Source organism: Struthio camelus, chromosome 4 (genome assembly GCF_040807025.1).
Source record: "Struthio camelus isolate bStrCam1 chromosome 4, bStrCam1.hap1, whole genome shotgun sequence".
Lineage (NCBI taxonomy): Eukaryota > Metazoa > Chordata > Aves > Struthioniformes > Struthionidae > Struthio > Struthio camelus.
The window spans coordinates 12,803,614-12,825,308 of record NC_090945.1 but is presented as its reverse complement, the minus strand read 5'-3'; the positions used below and the strand labels follow the sequence as shown (position 1 = coordinate 12,825,308).

At 42.7% G+C, this 21,695-nt stretch overlaps 1 protein-coding gene across 3 annotated transcripts in view; it reads left to right on the top strand.

The window, feature by feature from the left end:
• Positions 1–21,695, top strand: part of GPRIN3 (GPRIN family member 3) — a 160,751-nt gene that overhangs the window by 121,041 nt on the left and 18,015 nt on the right. Inside the window, exon 1 of one of the 3 annotated variants that reach the window (XM_068941550.1) lies at positions 1,623–1,973. The exons of the other annotated variants lie outside the window; for them this stretch is intronic. The gene's annotated coding sequence lies outside the window, so the exon portion shown is untranslated. Of the gene's footprint in view, positions 1–1,622; positions 1,974–21,695 lie in introns of those variants that run through there. 3 annotated transcript variants of the gene reach the window in all.

Below are 21,695 nucleotides of genomic sequence, written 5' to 3'. Positions count from 1 at the left end.
GCAGAATGATGAAGAGGAGTTGACTGACCCTTTTTGTCGACCTGACCTTGAATTCCTGACTGAAGCAGGACCATTGTGAGGACTGGGCTCTATACAGCCCTCCAGAGCACCTAAACATGTGGCAAGATTGTAGAAAGAACTAAGTAAATAGGAATGCCCAGGAGCATTCCTGTTCTTTCCCTATTCTGATAAAGCTTGGAGCTCTCCCCCTTCTCCTCCCTCTAGTCAAGTTCCCTAGCGCTTGGATGTTCAGGCTCTTATAGTAGTGCCTGTTTGATTTTGATACATGTAAGAAAGTGGTTATTGATAGTGATTACTGAAAATGTCTTGTATTCCCTATGGTTAAGCCTCAGAAAGCCACGTTCTGGAATGGCTATTGCATAAACATGTGCTGATCTTCATGGCTGCTGGTGGGGAAGAAACTGCATAACGCCATGGTAGGGAATTTAAGAATTGTTCTGTTTTCAAGGTCCAGTGATGACCGCTTAACCCATGAGTCAAAGAGATTTAGGATCAATATCAAGCCTGAGGGTGTTTTGCAGAACAGTGAAAAAAATGTGGATCCACTAATATGGATCAGGGGAATATGATTTATTGATGTCTATGTCAGTTAGAGATAAAAAGGATTTGTTAGGTCCTCTAGTCCACTCTTTCCTTCCCCCCCTCCCCCCCTAGTCTTTTCCATGGTGTAAGCTCATGTAAAAACAGAGTTCTCCTTGCAGCTTCTGCTAGTTTTGGAAATTCTGTTCCTATTTAGCCATAAAGAAATGTATAAAAGTTACTGTCATCTTTGCTGAAAACCTGTGTTTGACTTGAATCTCCTGGCACTGCGGAACCATTTCCTATGATTGCAGCAGGTAGAGATAAAATTCCGCGCTGGTGGGAAGAAACTGAAATTAGGTGAAAGATTTTCAGACAATTATGAGTCCCAACCCCAAATATTTTTGCTGCTGTTATTTTTGTGCGGCTGTGTTTTTTGATGGCTCGCTGCAGGCAAACAGGGCAGTGCTTCATACTGGAAGCCAGATTTGTGTATCAAAAACAACAATCCAAATTCAGTCCAGGGCAAGAGTTGCTCAGTATTTGCATATGCAGCAATTCCACATGTAGATTTGTGTAACTCTGCAAGCAAATGGCTCATTAGGTGCTAGATAGCAGTCGGTAGGCACACTTTCCCAACTGCCATAGGCAGAAATGGCAAAGGCATATGGAATTAGTGGATTTTTGCATGTGCAGGTTTTGGTCTTCTCCCATAAGGAAGCTGGCTGGCTGTGCTCACCCTCTCTTAGTGTATAGTTTTGTTTTAGGGGCAAGAGAGAACCAGCTTGCAAGATGCCCTCCAGAAAGGAGGCAATGCGGGCCTGGGCCCCTGTGCCCTGGGCAGAGGCCTCCTCCTCTCCATGGCATGCCGCTGGCCACAGGGCTGTAAAAGCCCGGAGGTGTTGAGGTGGGGCTGGTGTGGGTTGAGTTGCACCGTTGCTCAGCGCAGTATCCCGGGAGGCAGGTACCCGCAGGAGAGGGAGAGCCGAGGACAGGGTCTCAGCGGTGTCCGCCCTGGGCAAACGGGGCAGAGGCTGCCCAGGGCCGCCCACGCTGCCCGCGGCCGCGGGGGGGAGCCAGGCGGCGGCGGGGGCGGGCGTGCCGCAGCCGGGGCGATCCCGCCTCGCTGAGCCGGCCCGCAGCCGCCGCTGCAGCTGTGCGCGGCGCGGAGGCGCCTCCACTGCCGCCACCCGCCTGGCACGGCTGCCCCAGGCCTCCTGCAGCCGGGCACTTTTTCAGCCCGCTTGAATTTCCTCCTTCCCCGGCAGGGAGGGCCACCCCGACGGAGCCCTCCTCTCTGCCTCCCTCCTCCTGCCGCCGCCGCACACCCCGAGGAAGGGCTTGTTTTCCTGCCCGGATGATGAATTTCTCCGCAAGGTCATCCCTGCCCGTGGCGGAGGCGCGGCCACGGCTCCCCGGGCGCTGCCACGGAGGTAAGGGGTATTTTTGGGGGGGGGGGGGGAACAGGACGGGCAACGAGTCTCCCCACACACCTGGCAAGTTTCATGGCGCCCAGAGGAGTGGGGCTGGTGCGGGGTCAGGTGCCAGGGTGCGGTGTGAGGGGCAATGCAAGGAGAGGGTGCAAGGTGCGGTGCAAGGAGGAGGGCTGCCTGGCGGTGGTGCCACGGCTGGAGCTGTGCCTCGGGGAGGTGTGCACTGAGGCGCTGTGCCTTCCTGGAGGAAGGAGTGCTGCAGCCGCCTCTGAGTGTGTGATTACCCCCCCAGCGCTCACCTCGGGGGAAGGAAAGAAGCAGTGCGGGCTCTCTGTTGCCGAACGTGAGCCAAGCGGGGGCGGCGGTGCGCGCTCTGGGCCAGCCCCACCAGCATTACCAGTGCTTGGAAGGGTCTTTCCCTCTGCGCTCTGCTCTTATTGTGTCTGAGAGTCCAGAAAATTTAAAAAAAAAAATTATAAAATTAAAAAAAAAAAAACCCAAAGCACGCCTCCCCCCACCCCATGCTGGCGGGGGGGGGGGGGGGGAGCGTGGTGGCCAAGGCAGTGGCTTGGTCGCCATGGCAGCAGCGCGGTGGCCAGCGCAGTGGCCACCCGGTGCGGTGGCGCAGCAGGAAAGGCCCCGTGGGCCCAGGTAGAGGGACGAGCAGGAGCCTCTCCCCCTCCCCCCACGGGAGCAGATGGTAAGAGGCCAGCGAGACCCCCGTCCCGTATCTCCTCCATCCCTTGCGGGAGGGCTTGCCGTGACCGATGGGGTTTACGTGCTTTGATTTACTGGCATTCTCTTGGCCTGATGTTGTCTACATGCAGAGCTCCCGAACTGTGCTCTCTGGTGCTGGGCTGAGAGCGGAGTGACTGCATGATGTTTGCCCGTTCAGTTTCCAAGCTGCTAAATTGCATTAAAATAATAAAACACATTAAAGTCGAATTAGCTGAATAAGTCAGTGCTATAGTTGCGTTGTGAGTATGTTGGATGCACTCTGAGAAACCTGGTGTGGGCCATTAGGGCCATTTGTAAATCTCTGATGGGCCTTTTCTTTTCGCTGCTGAAGTCAGGGACAAACTCTGGATGGTCTCACCAGGCTCCCGGTCTGAGACTCCTTCAACTGTCCACAAATCAGCCTACTTCTTGTGCCCTACTCAGGCCTTGGCTTCATTAATATTTTTCTCCTTCATCCTTTTTCTCCCAGGAAAAGATAACAACGATGCCAGTGGATTTAATAGAGCCATAAGGAATTACTGTGATCCTATAGTCTAACCCTTTGCATAACATAAGCCACAGACTGTTCCCCAGTGAGTTCAGGGTCCAGCCCACCAGCCTCTTCAAACAGTCTTGATTTAATGACTTTAAACGATGGGGAATTTACTACATTCCTGGATAATTGGCTCCAATTGTTAATCTCATTGTTAAACATTTGCATCTTATTTCCAGTTTGAACTTTTCTGACTTCATTTTCTAGCTACTGGATCTTGTAAGGTCTTTGTCTGTCAGATTAAATAGCTATCTAGTTTCAGATAGTCTCTCTCTGTGCAAGTATTTAAGAACAGTAATTAAATAGCCACTTAACGTTTCTCTGGTGAGATAAATAGATCGAGCTCCTTTGGTCTCTTCTTGGAATGCAAATGTTCGGGAGCAGAAATCGCTCTGCTGCTCTTCTCTGAACCCTTTGTGAATTGTGGCCACTGGAGCTGTGCGCTGTAGTCCAGTAACCATCTCATTAATGTTATATACAGAGATAATAACATCGTGCTCGGTATTCCCCTGTCTATTCACCCAATGATACTAACTTTTTCTTTCCCACGGCAACACAGTGGGAACTTATGTTCTGTTAGTTACATGTAGCGATCCCTGCGTTTCTTTTCGTGTTGGTGTTTTGTAGAGGTCGGTTGCTATCCTGTAAGGGGTATTTAAATTAATTCTTTTTACATGCATAACTTTGCACTTTTGTACCCCCCTCCCCAACCAACCCCCATCACTTTATTTACAGGGAGTCTGCAGCTTGGTAATGGCAATGGGGCTCTGGTGTTTCTTCCTCAAAAGTCAACTGAGTTTTTCTGGGAGTCTCCACTCTAAAGCCATCTTCCCTTTTTTTTTTTTTTTTTTGTGTGTGGGTAGCAATTGCCCCATATGACGCTTAAGTTATTTGACGCGAACTGGAGGAGAAGTTACGGATGATATATGGATTGAACTGGTTTCATAATAGCTTTCATTCAGCTCTGTCTTCAATTGTTGGTGAGAGATATTTGCTTTCCTTTCTTACAGAACTGTAAATGTTTTGCTGAGTATGGTGTCTAGGCTGATACATACATAGTCATTATGTTGCAGATGTTTAACTTGAGTTGGGCAAGTTTTACTTAATTCTACGTGTGCTCAAGCTGTGGATTTATAGCTGTCTTTGGAAAGCACAGTGTTTGATAATATGGGCGAGGAGTATGTGTTTTTGACAGGATCTTGTCAAGTTTTCCAGTAACGTGTAGCAGCTCAAAGGTGACTGAAATGCTGTGGACGGATTTAACAGTCTGAAGGCACCTGTTATGGGACGTGATAAAAAAAATAGCAAAGTTCTTTTGATGAGCATTTGTTTGTTTGTTTTGGAATTTTTTTTTTGTTTGTGTGGGGTTTTTTGGTAATTTCACCTCTACTTAGTCAAGCTAGCTATACTGCTTCTAAGAGCTTGATGCATATGAGCTAGGAAAACACTGAGGGAGGGTGATGTGAGAGAGGTGCAGGCCAAATAGTGCTGTACAGGTGGCTTTGTGTATGACTGGTGAGTACATGGTACAGAGCACTGAGCCCGTCAGCCTCCAGGTAGAAGCGCTTTCAAAGTACAAGAATGATTTCCTGTAGCCTCATGAAGAAACTTTGGGACTGCAAAGTAATTTACTGCCTGGAAAATCTCTGCTAGGCATGACTGTGCCACTCTTCTGCTACAGAAAAGTATACTTTTTTTTTTCATGCCTTTCACAGCACAGGAATAAAAATGCCCCCTTCTCCACATAGTTTCCCAAAACATTTCCCTTATTCACTGGTATGGGGAGTGATGGTAATTCCATTATAAGCCTATGCTTTCAGGGATTTGCAGGTCAGCAGTTGGATGCAAGTATGATATTTTTGCTAACCTTGAAGAATAGGCTGTTTATAAACAGTAAGATTGAAAAATACATGTCACTGGGTTAAATACCGTTCCATCTTTTGCTTCTTTACGCTGTTTCATTTGCAAAATTAAGGACCCAGGCCTGTCTTGTACAGGCAGACCATCCCAGTGAAGTAGGTGAGGTGGATCCTGGGAGTACAGTCTGTTTCCATGAATAAAGATAGCAGGTTTCAGCCTTTAGAATGACCTAATTGTCTTGAAAGTACTGAAATGACCAAAAAAAAAAAAAAAGTGAATTCTGATCATTTAATTACCTTAGAGGCACTACAATGAATTTTCTTGAAATTTGACAAAGGTTTTTTTTTTGTTTTTTCAAGTCCCTGAAAATCTATCTGTACAAAATACTGCAGTAGATAAAAAGAGTGATGGATGAAGGAAGTACCCTTAAAAAGACTAAAAATCTTTACTGAGCTAAAATATCAGAGCTGACTAACAGAATAATTGTGCTGGCTTTAGAATTACAATGAATACTGTTTGGACTGGTGTCATTCTTTTTGGAATTGTTTATTATGGATATAATTGTAAATCCCTACCCGTATGCAAATTGAAAATGTTACAAACTGGCAGATAACTTCCCCCATCCATTCAAACTCTGCTTCTCCCTCCCCAACTGGACTAACCTCCCCCCTCTTTTTTTTTTTCTTTGGCATGTGCTCTTTCTCAAGCTTACACCTTCCATTCAACACCCTTTGCAATCAGATGAGCATGCATATCTTGCAGTGTGGTGCCTGTCCTCAAAACACCTTTGAATCATGATGACAATCCTGAAAGCTGTCAGGCCGCCTATAAGAACAGTGGCTGTTAATTAATCCTGTAGAGCCAGGACAGATAGAAGATAGTATTTTTATGAGTCTCAAAGTTACAGTGTCAGTAGAAGACTGTTCAGCAGGGAGAGAGAAGTGCTCAGAGTTAGATGGGTTTCATTAGAAAGGTGTGGTAGCAGTGGTAAAATTTGTCAGTCTTGGGTCCTACAAGTCTTGTTTTTACCACTTCTGCTTTTTGACAACAGTAAATCCTCTCCACCGGATGCAGTCAAAGCCAGGAGGAACCTGATTATATTAAAAATGATGCCCTGCCTTTGATTTGTTTGTGAAATCTTCACTGGTGTAGAAGTAAAAGCAAGCTGCTTGCAGTTTTACAGCTAGAGACAGACCAAAATTTTGTAACTTTCACCACTGTGCTTCTAGCGGTGCATCCTTTTTTTGTTTTCTAAAACATACATTAAAGACAGAAGTGCTACATAGGCTGAATCTACTTGTCTGTGTGTGGATTTAGGGGCAATCCTGGGTTTACAGTCAGTGTTATTTAATGATAGGTAATATTTTCATATCTGTCAAAATGTTCATATCTGTCCCGTAAGGTTAAGAACTGGTTCTGTTTGTGCAAAGTACTTTAAAATCAGATGCGTAGCTAAAGAAAGTGAAACATTAAGTGACCAGAAAGAAGTTTAGCTGAAGAATCAAGACAGAGGCCTCAGTCCTTTCCTCAGTGTACACCTCTGCACAGGTATAAACAGAATGACTTGCCACAGAGATGACCAGTATGATTGAACTACTAGATGTACTTCTCTATTATTGTGGAAGACTAGAAATGTAATAGAGAGTCATCCAGTGTTGTTGTTTTATATGATGCAAATTATTTCTAATGTAAGCACCGATGCAATGTGACAAGATGTGTAAATGATCCCATATTTGGTATTATACAGTGGATCATTTAGGTAAGCATCTCCTTCTCAAGAGACGGAACAAAAAGATTGATGGTATTTGCTTAAAAACAAACACACATGTGGAAGTATCCAATTTTCTGGATATTTTGTGAATGAAAAGAAATGAAAATACCTTCCAGTAGAAAAATCTTTTGAAAGTGTTCTGAGCGCACTTTCCCTTTGGAATTAGTGAAAATAAAATGGATGTATGTAGCCCTTTTCTGTTATACACAAGGATTCTGAATTCACTAACAATTCTGTAGAAACAAGGACTTGTACTTATTAATATTTTAATCATAGATGATCAGTTACTTATTAAAGTTAGGTGACTTGTTTCTCAGTTATGGCTAATGTTCACATTTGTGAATTGGCAGCAGTTACGAAAGGGCAGAAATGTCAGCATGCTGCTGAGTAAATATGGGAAAAGTACGTTGCCAACTCTCGGCACTCCATTCAGTATATGGGTGGGGGAAACTAGGGGAAAAGATGGAGATGGAAAGGTTAGTGACTAGGATCCAGCATAATATCATTTTGCCCCCTGATTGGACCTCTGTTAACAGTGGATATGCGTACTTGGGAAAAATAATTAGATGGAGGGAAAAATGGCAACAGTCACGATAACTATGACAATGAATTACTCTAAAAGCTTCTGTCAGGGTACTACTGTCTGAAGAACCAGGTGTGCCCACAGAGGGATAGATTGGATTTCCCCCCCCCCCCCCCCCATCTTTCTCCAACTCCATGGTCCTGTGTTACAAAACTTAATGGCTGGTACCATGGCCATTATTAAACTTACATCCCAGAAGGTTCTGTTATTTCTGAATGATCCAGGAAGTGTGTAGTTGAGTGTAGTTGTTTGCAGCTCCCATTATTTCTACTGTTCATTTGACTGTATTTATTACACATGAGTAAAATGTGGTAGTAACAGTTGAGTTCACTTTCTTACCTGTTTTCCTCCCTCTGGAAATAGTCTCACTTAGCAGGATAAGAAGGATTTAATCACGAGCACCCAAGTGCTTTGTTAATCTATTAGTATCTGTACGTACAGTGACTAGCACAGCGGAGACCAGCTGTCGATGAGACTCCCAAGGCCTTGTCACTTGGCAAATGATGTCAGTTTGTTTTCCCAGCCAAGTTGTATCACTTTATAGCTTTGGAGATGAAGCTTGTCTTCTGAGGGAGTGAGGAATAAAAGTTTTGGAATAGGATTATAAGAGAGTGTATTTGTAAGCTGAGATGCTTCTTGTCTCTCACTCAAGCAACTCTCACACTTACCACGAAGGAAAAAAAAAAAACAACAACTGGTAAAATAGGTATCAAGCACTTAAGCTCAACAGGAATCTTGACTGCAGTCTGATGAACTTCTGATCCAGTAAGCAGTAGTGTTGCTAAATATAAAATCATTCATATTGTCTATGGATTGATTGTAGGTCCTGTTCATTGGACGCAGAATTTCCACGGCCAGAATTTCAGCTTGTGCAGAGGAGTGCATCAGCCCAAGATTGACCCATCAGCCCATTGCAGGACAGTGAACAGAAGTGTGGAGCTAGTGTACTGCCAAGCTCTTAGACGTAAAACCCTCCAGTTCTTCTGCAGAAGCCCCTGATCAGCATATAGCTTTGTGATTAAAAAGCACAGCTTAGAAATACTGTAGATTTAGGGTTTAGCTTGTTTCCTCTTCTCCTTTTGTTTTTGGGTGCCTCGTTACCTGCTAGCAGCAGTTTTTAAGAATGAACCAATTCAGGCCAATCTGTCCTAACATATATTATTTCTTCTTATGAAGTGCCTGCCACATCGGTGGTGTGGACCACAGACAGCATGATTTGACAGTCAGCATGTCCAAGCTGAAGAAGCTCAGAGAGCAGTCAGTACCTGCAGAGAGTAGATTTCTGAGGGATAGTCCCACAGATTGTGCCATTGCGTGCTGTATTGATCCTATTTATAGACTTGTATCCGTATGTCAGTGAAGATTTACAGTTAAATATTACCAAATATCAAAATATCATAAGTTAGGTAGTTGTGTGCATGCTCATTTGCATGCACACTCGTCTGCATGTACAAGTGCTGGGAAGAGCTATGTTTTCTGAGGATTGGGTAGTATAGCAAAGATTGGCAAGAATTAACAAAGATCCTTCAGTAGTTCAATTAGCTGCAAGTATATATTTGTTCAATTTAAACATAGTTTGAGTACTCCTGAAGTAGTATATAAAGGTTGCTGGAAAAGAACTTGAAATCAGAAGTAATAAAACCTTATTGTCCGAAGAAGAATACACACATGATGGGCTGAAAGCATTGACCAAGCATGCAGTTTTGGAAAGACAGATCTTATTATTTGCTCCTTTTTTTTGACTCTTTTTCTAAGTGGATGAGGTGTTTCTGAAATCTTGAAAAGTGAGGAACCTTCACGTGAATTCTCTCTGTGAAACTGTTTATCATTAGATTCTGCTATAGCCCATCAATGGTAGCTAATGTTGTCAGCTCTTCAAGACTATCAAGTAACTAACACCAGTTGGTGTTGTGACCCAAAGAACAGGTTGATTTTCTATATGCATATGTGGTTTTCTTTTCTTTTAGAAAATGTTGGACAAATATTGGTTAGTGTGATCAGGATACCAGATTGCATTCTAGTGACGGAGATCTTTTTCGTTCACTGCTTCCAGTGACGCTAGCGTGCGAGCAAACAAAGAGCTTGGTTTATGAAAGGGAGGTAAAAAAGTAAAAAGAAACAAAAAAAAGAAACAAACAAACAGTGCAAGGTGCTGTGCAGTTATTTTTGCTGCTGTTCATGCAAAAAGACAATAGAATTCAGAGAACGTGAATCCTATGCTACCTTATGACTAATCTTAAACAGATACTGTAAAAAGAAAGGGCTTGCTCTCGAATGATGACAGTGAAGTCGGTGAAGATTTTTTTTTTTTTCCAGAAATTTTCCAGTGGCTCCATGTCACCTGTTAACATGCAAAGCTAGAGGTGCTGCTCCATCAAAAATGCAGAGATTTGGGCAAAGCAGTTCAAGTGCTGTCATGGAACCAGTGGGCTTTTTCAGCATAGGATAACAAAAGGTCTCATGTTATCTTAAAATTGTGTAAATCAGGAGTCAGTTCACTAACACTGATGTGTAAAACAAATTCAAATAATGAGGTTGTTGAGCCTAAGTTTCTGCTGAGTGGAACAGAAAAGGAAAATAACAGTAGACTGGTCGCTAATCTGATTTTACCTGGCTTTGTGAGGAGGTGAGTGTTCCTGTTCATAGGGAATAGAGCTGGAGTGTGATTTCTCTTGTACTAGGGAAACATGGTGTCGGTAAGCTAAGCAGTTAGCTCAGTCCCTTAACCTGTAGCCAGACTGACTAAAACTGATTTTCTTCTGCTTTAATCTGGTGTAGCCGTTTTGCCTTAAAAAAGAGAATGTAAAACATTTTGAAATCAAAGGATCGGTGCTTCGCCTGAGGTGTGTTCTGATTTTTCCAGGGTGGTTTTAGTCTGAAAAGTAGCAGGTATGCCAAGTGATCAAGGAAAGGTGCCTCCTTTTACATGTAGAGTCCCAGGATTGTGATTATGCAGTATTTCCAAAAGTAGGGAATGGAGTAAACAAAGTAAATCTGGAAAGTCAGAGGACTAGATTAGAAGCGGGCTAGAAAGGAAATCTTCTACTCTAACAATGTATCAGTGTAACAATCTATTTGTGGACAAATAGATACTGCAATACAAATGCTTTGTCCACGTTAACTCCTGGGGGGGGGGTTGGTTTTTTTTGTTGTTGTTTTTTAACGGACTACCAGAGCTACAATGCAGAGTAGGACATTTTAAAATGTCCTTTTTTGTTTATTTGGTTGGTTTGGTTTGCTTTTCTGCACAGGGAAATAAACCGGATATCACCCGCTCCCAGGCTCAGGAAGTGGTTCTTCCCAGCTCAGCTCTGCTACAAGCAGTCTTGCTGTTGTGGACTCTCTGGCCCTTAGTCTAGAAAGGGTTGAAGGTTAATCAGCCCTTAGTATTTAACTTCTTAACCTTGATGGAACTAAAGGGTCACTCTCATTACTGTCACTCTCCTCACTCTGAAGCACCAATTTAATGAAAAACTTCACGGTTGATAGTTCTAGCTTCAGGGATGACTCATTAGGAAAATGATAAAACATAATAAGCATGCAGGGTGGCATTGGAAGGGGTAGAAGTAATGTGATAAAACATTTCTCAGAAAGATGATACTCTGAGAAGAGCTGTATGGAAACAAGATGACAGAATTATTCCACCCTGGAAGTCTAGTATTTCACAACAAGAGCTGAAAGTTTTATAACACTTCAGAATGCTAAGACATCTCCATATTTGTTGAAAGAAAATGTTAATCCTCCCCTTGACATGAATAATGAGGGGACATCAGTTAAAAGCTGGAGAATAAGCTCAAAGTTCTGCATAAGATGAGAACCTAGATTTCTACTCGAGCTAAGCAATAGCCCTAAAAGCTCCCCAGTTTCAGTACACTGTAAAATAAATTACTAGTTTCCATCCAAGTTGTTGTGACAGGTAATCCACTGACAGATGCAAATGTTCCTTTTATTTCCCGAGAAGCCAGGCAAGCTTCATCAGGAGATGGTGAGGAAAGGTTTAACGAATGGGGATTACGGAAGGATTAACTTCGTTAGTTTAGCTGCTTGCCCTTTTTGACACTCAATAATTAATTTAACCGTTATTGTTTGTTTAAGTCTGGTTTAGCTTGGTGCCCAAGAAATGGAGGGGACAAGCAGCTTCCTCCTGTGCATGTCAGACATGCACACAAAGGTGATCCTCCTTTGGTGAGGGAGTCCTTCCTTCCTGGCTGTGTTCAGTGTACACATCATACTGAAGGGAACAATTGAAACCTCAAGTTATCGGGCTGGTTTGCACTATCCACAGTGTTTTTTTAAAAAAAAAAAAAGAAAGAAAAAAAAAGAAAAAAGCAATCAGATAATATAATTGTATCATAAGGCCTGGAAGCCTTCCCTTGGAAGTATTCCTGTATTAAATGGTGTGCTTGGGCCATACTTGGCCATTATTGTAGAAACATGCAGTTGATACTGGGAAATAGCAGAACAATATGTATCCAATTCAAAAGACACTTATTCTGAAGGATCTCGGGGGACTATTGCTTGGGAAATGTGTTTCTGTAATAAAATGACCCATTTTAGAATTGCAGTTTTCCATGCCACAGGAGGCAGGAAGGTGACAGGAAGTTTGCCAAAGAGATGGACGGTAAGTGCATTCACATTTGGTCCCTAAAAAGAAGATAAACGTACCAAGTGTGTTTATGAGGTAGCACACAGGGTTTTTTCCTCTAGGTTGCTGCATGCAGGGTATTTGTGTGTGTCTGTTATATGCAAAGCAACGTGCCTGCCAGACTGTGAGCAGACATCCCTGTCAGTAGCCAGCCCAAACAGGCAGACGATAGGGAAAGAGCCCACATAATGTCTGTTTGAGCCACCCCTCAAAAAAAGCTTTTGAGAAGAAAGCAAAATAAAAAGAAGATAAGGCTAATAATAGTTTTGTTAAGTAGCTAACTAGCAAAAAAAAAAACTGCAGTTGTGCTGCATTTCTAGTACTATGATTCCTAGTGGTGAGCTGTGTAACAAGTGTCATTTGCCTTTACTCATCAATTCCATGTGTACTGATACTCCAAGACACAACCCCTATGTTATTGCTTCTCCAGGAACAGAGCCTGCCTTTCAGTGACTACTGAATCCCATCTATAGCCTCAGTTTGTGTTGTATTTTGTCTGTTTAAACCTCTCTTCTTTTTCAGGGCGATTTACAGTCTAGCTTCAACAATCATAGCAGCCTTTAACCACTGTATGAGTTTAACTAGTTGGCAATCAAAGCAACAGCAGTTACTGAGGAAGTAGAGTTAGTAACTAATATGCTACTCAAAAGAAAACTTGTTTAAATGGTTGAAATTTGACCCCACAGTAATAGGCTGCGATTCCATTGATGCAGCCCCGTCAGTGGAGCTGCCACAGCTTTTGTGAGGTCTAAATTTGGCCTTTTACCAGAAGTATCCAACCAGAAATACTCAATTGAGACGAAATTATTCCAAACACCATAGTTGCCATTCTGGCATGAAGCCAACAACATACTTGCAGTCAAGAATATGTAGGTAGCTGATTCAGAATGAAATTAGAGCAGATGTGGCAGAGATGAATGAACAGGATAATTAGAGGTGGTACTTCATTGAGCCAGTAGCACGCCATTTTAAATCCTTGTGCTCTGCCGTCCTAAGCGATTGTCCTGAAAGGCCCCTGCCTTGTACAAACAGTGTTGCCATCTTAAAGAGCAGATAATGATCATAATGAAGTCCCAGGGGAATGCTAAAACGCACAAAGGCTTGTGGCCAGATAGAGACTATAGGAGTAGGGAAACAAACTGTAGAGGGGGTTAGTCACATAAAATTATTAAAATGTGACAGGAATTCAGGCTGCTTAAAGAGCTTGTAGTATCGTTTGTCCTCGTAGCAGTTTTGGCCTCTGTTTTTCTAGGTGTGTGCATTTCATCGAGTCTGATAGGGATTTGCTCTGATGCATAGATCTGCCTTCATATGATAAAGATCTGCTTTCAGGACAGATCCTTGAGTGAGACCACGCTCGAGCATGAAGTTTGGCCATGGAATTTCTAGCTGCTGTAATCCAGCTTTTGTTGAAGGTTTGGTTGTGCCAGCCAGGGACTTCTGCAAATCCTAAGGAACCTGTCTCCAATGTGTTTTGTGTGGATGCAGTGTGCTGCATGACATTTTCAAGGCCAAAGCTTTCTATGCAATTGTTTGTTGCAAGTTTCCTATCATTTAGTGTAAATAAGGCCAGAATGGTAGCAAATTTGCACAAAAAGGCATTGACTCGGTCTCGTAATAATTTTATCAGTTCTGTGTCTGGTTGCAGAAAGCAGTTTTCCAATCACTTCATGCACTATTCCTGATACTTCCTTGATCCTTTTCCTGAGTGGCTAAAGAATTAGCTTCTCCTCATTTCTTGAATGAAAACAGGAGCGTAACAGTTCCTGTTTTCTGGCAGACCATGTTCTGGATCTCGCTAAGCTTTGCACAGTGGAGTTAAAGACAGAATTTAATGTGTTTTGGGATAAACCTGTTACCTTACTCTTGGAGAGCATTTTGAAGAATGAATGCATGCGAGAAAGCTGAGTATATATTACACCTTGAATGAGACCAATGTTATTCCATTTTCCCTTTCCCATCTCCAAGGCTGACCTTGCGTGTTACGCGTAGAGCCAAAACCCATGTGCTCCTGAACTGAGCTCAGTGACCTGGATTTAACTCCTGAAATCACCCAGTCTTCATCTGCAATTCTTCACTTCTGATAGTTGAAATGGTTAATCGGTCATATATACTTGATGACTAATTCTGCCTTTCTTGAGAAAGGATTTCCTGTCTGTGACTGAAAGGAGGGCAGTCTTTGGGAAAATGGGCTTTCCCCTTCTGCATCTTTCATTTAAGTTGCCTCGCTTTTCTTTTTTTGCTTTTTATGTCCCTGCACAGAGAATTACTTTTTGTATGGTGAGAGAATAGCATTTGATTTTGTCAGCCACTGCAAGAAAGAATCTAAGAGATTACAAAAGTTCAGGAAAAGGAAAAATTACCCAACAGAAGCTTAGAAAGACAGAGCAATGCCTCAGTACAAACGTGGTCGCCATCACAAATATTTAAAGACCATTAAAACAGTGTTTCAAAAGGGCGATATACCATGGTGCAGGACATGCTTATAAAAAAAGTCCATTCCCTGTGAACAGCTTCCTAGCCTTGAGCTATAGGAGGCTGTGAAATGCTCTGGCAAGGAGCACAGAATAAGTGACAGATGGGGAATCAGTGCTGGAAAAGCATTCAGGCCTGGGTCGAGGACACAGAGGGCCAACAAACTTTTGTATCACGTGGACCAACTTACTTTCCTCCCCCATGCCTCTTTTTCTAAGAGGCAGCTCTCACCTTTACCTCTTACCTCCTCTTGCCTCTTTTTAAGCCCGAAACTCGCTCAGCTGCTGTAGAGGTAAGCCAACATAATAAATGAGGTAAAGCCCACCCCCTCTCTGTGGGAGAGGGATGGTGTTCCAGGGATCAGCTTTTCTAGACTAACTTCATGCTCCTGTTTTGTGGGGAAAAACTTAGGCCTGAGATACACTAATCTTGAAATGCAGCATGAATTTCCGGGGGTTTCAACCTTCCCCTTAAATTAAAGGGCAGAGTTCTTACAATGGGGAAAAACAAGTTGCCTATTCTCCTGGGAAAGGAAAAGGGGGAGAGGTTTGAAGTAGTGATGAGGGATTTTCCTGCCCACCTGCACAGCTGTCTCTAACCACCTCCCATGGCAGTCTGCATTTGCAAAGATGTTGGTTTTTCTCCTATTGACTTGGAGTAGAGTAAACCCGCCAGTTTTCTTGTGTTTGTCCGAGCTTCTGGTTTGTAGTTATTAATAAATTAGGGAGCAGAGTGAACAGATTTGAGGTAGTGAGGATCAAGTTACAGTAATTATCTGGACTGGGCTGACCGGCAGCTAAGCAGGATGGAAGGGGAAGAAGCAGAGCAGACTCCTCAGCTTAGTGACAGCTGAGTTTCTTGGCCTGGGGCATAAGTTTTTGATGCTACAGTTATACAAGGAGCACCGAATAAATTGGTCTTAGTTTCCTAGCTCCGTAACCTGGTTTTGCTTGATCTTGCCCTTCTGACCCTATCTGCCTCTCTGTTCACATACTTCCTCCATTCATTTTTGGTCTGCTCTATATCCTCTCTGTTCTTTCCACAGACTATAGATTTGCAGGCTTCATTTAGAACAAATTACTAGCCCTGCTGTGTGCAGAAATAAAGTTCATATGTAAGAAGAAGAAAAATAATTGAGTGGAGTCACTTGCTCAGTATCTCACTGCCTGCTGCCATGTTCACACTGGATGTCATCCTCTCTGTTGTCATGTGTTCATACTCCATCTGATCTCATGCCCTGCCTGAGCTTTCTGAAGAGCAAGAACATTAACAGAATCTTTTTAAGAAAGTGCTCTCCGCTTTGTAGGAATGCTTACAGATCTGCAGTGGTTGCAAGTACTTTTCTCAGATCGATGTCATGCTTGGGTCAGTAGCATTGTTTTCTTCTTCAGCTTTAAGACTGACCTATTTTTTTTGTCCAGATGCTGACAGCAGCATATTCTGTAGACTTGTTTGTTTTCCTAGTTTGTACTTCAGCAGAGGTACCAGTCGTCTTTGCCTCTTTATTGATTCAGAGCTCATTCTATGGCAGTAATCTCTCAAGGGGACACCTCCCTCAATTTGAATATATTTTGATAGTGTTTTAAAAGCAGATCTGCAAAGCCGGATTCCTAACCTAATGACTGCAAAAAGTCTTTAAGTAGAAAGTGATGAGATGAAGAAGAAAGCTGTCTTGTAGTTAAATCACTGACAGTAGACACTGACTCTGCTGTAGCTTTTTTCTGTGATCTTTAGCTTTGTTAGACAGTTTCTAAAGAAATGGCAGGAGAAGCACCACTTCCTAATTCTGCTCTGTATCTTGCCTGCTTAAGGTGTAAGTGTTAAGTATCTCTGTGGTCACATCTAACATCCAGCAAAATGGCGAAGTGTTTTTAGGGCCTTTAGGTATTGCTTGGATAAGAACAGGAACAAAGGAATTAGCTTTTCAAAAATATTGAGTACCTTGTGGCTCCCACTGGTTTTAGAGCACTTTTCTGATTTTTCAGCACTTTTGAGAATCAGACTCCTTTGATTTCAGAGCCTGGCTTTAACTTCACAGATTAGGCTAGTTGACTAGATTAGTATATATTAGATGTTATGTCTGTCTGCAATTGCACATGTGTGCATAGTTTGTGGTAATAAAAAAAATACATCCATAAATAGGATGTCAAGAAAAAAATTGCACTAGGAAACCCACTGTGCGTCCGTAACTGTCCAACGGCTTATGAAAAGTATCTTGTCGTTATCCCCAAGGAGGTCCTGTGGGGAAATAAATCATGTTATCTGGATTTTCGTAATGGCTCTAAGGTTACCATGTATTTTCTCACTCCTTCAAACAGGCCTCTGTGCGCAAGACATCTACCTTCAATGTGAGTCTAGTAGTTGAGATCTAAGCTGCGAATGATCTGTTTTCACACTCTGCCAGCTTCCACTCCAGCTGACTTAGAAACAAGGACAAAGATATCATAGAACGCTGCTCGTTCACAGCTCTGCTCTAGCAAGGTGCAGTGTGACCTCAGCTCACTTCTAAGACTCGCAGGTTAAATGTACTGGCAGTTTGAGCAAGGGCAGCTAGAACTGCTCAGAAAGGGAGTAAAAAGGAACTTGATGTGAGGAATTGGGTATTAGGTGATGAACTACATAATTACTTGAAACTATTGCATCTCTTTTTTTGGATGCCTGGGGACATGTTTTGCCCTTGTACCATGAAGCAGTTGCAGGTAACTTAAGACTATATGTGAAGGTGGAGGGACAGCTGCCACAGTGAGTGTTGGTCACGCTGCCCCTGGCACTGTTTGGTTTGGTACTGGCCAGGTGGTCAAGCCAGCCAGCTTCAGTAAACCTGAGACTTTGTTAAATACAGATGTGATGTGTCTGGTTTGAGCCGTCATTTCAATTAACGCTGATTATAGTCATTAAGCAGTTTTGCAATCATCTTGAGGGACGGTAATTCAAGTCAAAGTTGATGTCCTTTACTGGTGCCTCCCTCATGGTGTGTGGTGCTTCGGTCACCTGATAAATAGAATTGTGCATGTTTCTGGCTCGAATCCAGAAGAAAAATAGGGAGGAGAGGAGAGATGTCCAGCGTTAGGCTCGGTGTGAAGCTTCAAGGCTTGTTCTGGAAGATCCAGGCCTGGACAGGAGTGGGAGTGGAGCATCAGCTGGTGTAAACTAATGTTGCCTCACAGAGGTCCACAGAGGTGCTGTACCATTTCACAACAGGCTGAGTTTTGGCTTCTCACTTCTCCAGTAATTGACTGTCATTATTATTACTAGCTTTAAAAGGGATTACAAAATAAGACATGCCAGCTCTCCATTTCTGGTGCAGTGAGGTCAGAAGTACTGTAAAATAGCTGAGAAGAGAGATTTTATTGAACTAGTTTCTAGGGTTTACATTAGTATCTCTTCAGTATTTGCTGTCCCGAGGAAGTATTTCTGGTTTTAGTTTGGTTCTGATGCAGATGGGGTTTCCCACGTCTCAGACATTTAGTAAATAAGGATTCATCTTACAAGCACTGTGATTTTTCAAGAACTTAGAAGCAGAGAATGTAATTATCATCTGAGCTGGTGAAACACTACATTTAAAAGCATAAGATAAAAGCTACAGGCAGTTTGCAGTTGGAAGGATAGAACCACACTGAATCTAAGAATATAAAAAAGTATTTTGAATAAACCATTGTTAGGAGATGGTTCTAATCAGAGGAAGGAGGGTGGTTCCTGAAATTGTTACTGAGAGAGAATTTTACATTCCTGGGTTGCCTCCAAGGGAAGTTCTGAATAGCTGTTATCATCAGACACCTGTGGGATAGGCTACATATAATGAGTTGTTCCTAAAGTGTGCCATCATACAGCACAGCTGTTGGTCCTCTTCTTTGTAGCATAAAGGCTGAGGTGTTGAAAGAATGACTTGGTGAATGAGCTGGCTTCTTCACTCAGGGAAAATACTGTAGTCTCATTGTTCACGCACATCCATGGGGCAAATTGAGAATGCTTCAGAGCTTCTCTTTGCCTTGAAGATTTCTCAGGTTTTATGGTGAATTCTGGCATCCAAGTTAGTCAGTTAAGGCTTAGGGCTGATTTTGCCAATACGGAATTCACTTTGTTGTTGTTGCTTTTGGTTTGGGGTTTGTTTGTTTGGTTGGTTTTTCTTTTCTTTTAAGACAGGAGCCAGAACAATGTATTTAACTTGTTTTTGTCTGCTCAGATCTACCGTGAAGGAAGTCACTGTTACCAGGGAGGCTTCTCAGATGTGTTTTTTAACATCATCTGTCAGGTCTGGGTGGAGACTGAAGATGTGGCATGTTTTGTAGGAGTAAGATTTTACCAGCATACTCACGTCTAACATTTGCTTTCATTAAGTTTAAGTGGTTGGAAACCTTTACACAGCTGCTGCACCACTGTGTATACTGTTAGGCCGTTCCACCATTTTTGGGGGTATAAAGAGCTGTCGTGTAACTTACTATCTGCAGGACGCGTGATGTGTCATTGCAAAGTGTAATTTCTTCTGGCATTGCAAAGTGCTATCTGGAATGTATTATCCTGTCCCAGGTTGTCTGGAAACTCTTGCCTGCCCCATGTCCTGCAGGCATTACCTCATCAGTTAAAATAACGAATAGCCTAATAACGAATTAGGCTCTCTAGCTGTTGTCTCTGGTTTGGTCAGATTCCATAGGGGTGGAAAAGTGCAACAACATAAAGCCAATAGTCTCAAGTAAACCAAAAAGAAAAGAGTCTGAGATTGAGATGACAGCTTTTCATATAACAGCCCCACTGAAGTCCTATTGTAAGCTTGTGTGACTGAGGTGAGCAGTTTTGAGTCCTTGGCTGGATGTACAGTTTTGAGTAAGTGCCCTCAAAAGAGTATTTACCAGTGTTGTAAAGATAGCAGTGAATTGCTCCGATTTTATCTCTAAACACTGAAGGTTTCCAACCTGCAGCCATTTGGTTTCCTGCAGAGCCTCGATATATCAGATGAAAAGTGGCTGTAGTTTTCTGTATTTCCTCTCTTCTTTTTTGAGAAGGTGTTCAGGAGGAGGCAGTTTACTAAGGAGATTATTTTGTTCTTTTTACTGTGCTTGTTGTCAGTGATAGGCAGCTGTGGAGCGAAGTGAGAACGTGAAGAAACAGGAAGCAACTGCTGAGGTGAAGGCAGGAAGAAGGGATGATATTTTTAACTGCTTTTAAGAAAGCCAGTGTGATAGCGGTTTCAGCTGCTGGCCTCTTCATTCACATTGGTTAAGCTTCTTATAGCCAGGAGGCAACAGTAGACGTGGTGAGATCATCATCATGCCTTTCTTGAGTTAATCATAGACTACAGCAAATTTCTGTTATTGTAATGACCGGTTAGACTCTACATCCTTCTTCTCTAATTACGTGCAGTTTGGGGTCGTTCTTTTCCATTAGGATAATGCTTGTAAATGAGAGTGTATATGACCTTTGCCCGGTGCCTGTTATGTATATTACCTAGTCCCTTCTTTAATACTGAGCCCAGTGTCTTCATTAAAGTAATGATAATATGGGAAAAGCTTAATTTTTCAGATGATATGTGGGAGTTAAAAATTGCAGTTAGTTCTTACGTTACACACAAAATGTTCCTCCTGCTGTAGGCATTTCCAATACAGAATTTCCTTACTTACTAGATTGGAAAAAAGTGCTGCCACACTATACTTCTCTAAGCACAGTAATGTAGTTAGAAACCAGCAAATTGGTCCTAATTAACCAGGGTGCTACCACCGCTGCTGTGGTTGCTTCTGCCATGTGACGGGTATCTATATTCAGTGTACTGAGGGAATGTTTCTAAGGAAAAGGTCATCATCAAATTATAGAAATTTGCATTCAAAGAACTGAGAGAACGTTAGAAGTGGATAACGTCCTTTGTCCCAGAGACCCAGCCTTTCCAAGACAGGCTTACTCAGCAGTAGTTATGTTTTCCTGACCACACAAAACCTTTGGTCTTGGTCTAGCTGCCAATAGACGTGTCCAAACAAAACTCACTATCATGGTTGCCACTGGTTGACTCAGTCTTAGCAGAGAAAGCAAGAATTGCCTGAATACTAAGCTAGCATTATACTTTCACTTCTAAAGATGAGCCCTCTGCTTTAAAATGAAGTCACGTTGGCACTGCTGTAAAAGAAAAGGTATTTATCATTGGCTATTGTTGAACTGTTCTCTGGATAAACAGGGCTTTTGTTTGCCAGCTGTCAATGTTCAAATGCGTCCAGTTGCCTGAAATGCATTAATAAGGAGTTAGATTTCACCCTGATTTTATCAGGCAAAGATAGCAGGGTAGATAAGGAATGAAGTTCCCATTTGGTTGATTGACAGTTCTGTTGCTTTCAAAATGAAACACAAAAGTGGTGTTTGAAATGTTCATGCAACCCTCCCGTACATGTCCTTCAAACACCACTTTTTTCTTACTCAATAATAAGCTGAAGAAAAGTAATGTAGCAGTGAGCTATCTGAAATGGAGCCACCAGCCTGATGTGGATAGCACGTGGCTGATTTCTTCCCGTGTGTGTGTGTGTGTCAGTGTGCACGCACATGTTCCTGTTGAAATTCAGTTTAGCCTTGAAGTCAGACTGCATTACCTTAAAAGTCACCTCCGGTGTCAGATACTGAAATGAAAAAGAATGTGCTGATAAATAGTGAGGTTAAACATGATTATGTGCAATTAAAAAAGAAAAGACAAAGCATATCCCTGTGGGTTTTGTCAACATGTCATGTTCCTACTAGAGTGACCAAGGATATGAGCTATGAGTGTAGGTGTAACTTATATAACTGTAACAGTTAACTGCCAGTTGGTATGGTTGTTATTTGATTTGGCTGTTTCCATAAAGCTATTTATCCTTCCTTTTCACCTTGGAGGAGAAAGACTGCCAAACTCTTTGCGGTATTCTGTAGCGAGGCTATTTTTTTTTTTGCAAGGAATTTTACGTACTTACACACCGTGCAGAATAAAGCATTTTTAACAAGTGCTGTAACCTTGGGAAGAGACTTGCACAGAGATAGTCCGTTGTTGCAGCCTAGTGCTGTTGCCAGGACGTAGGAAGCCCTGCTCTTTTTGGCTGTATGTGCCGTCCTATGGTGTGCTGAAGCTCCTGCAGGAGGGGAGGCAACCTCTGTCTGCATTGCCTCCAAGA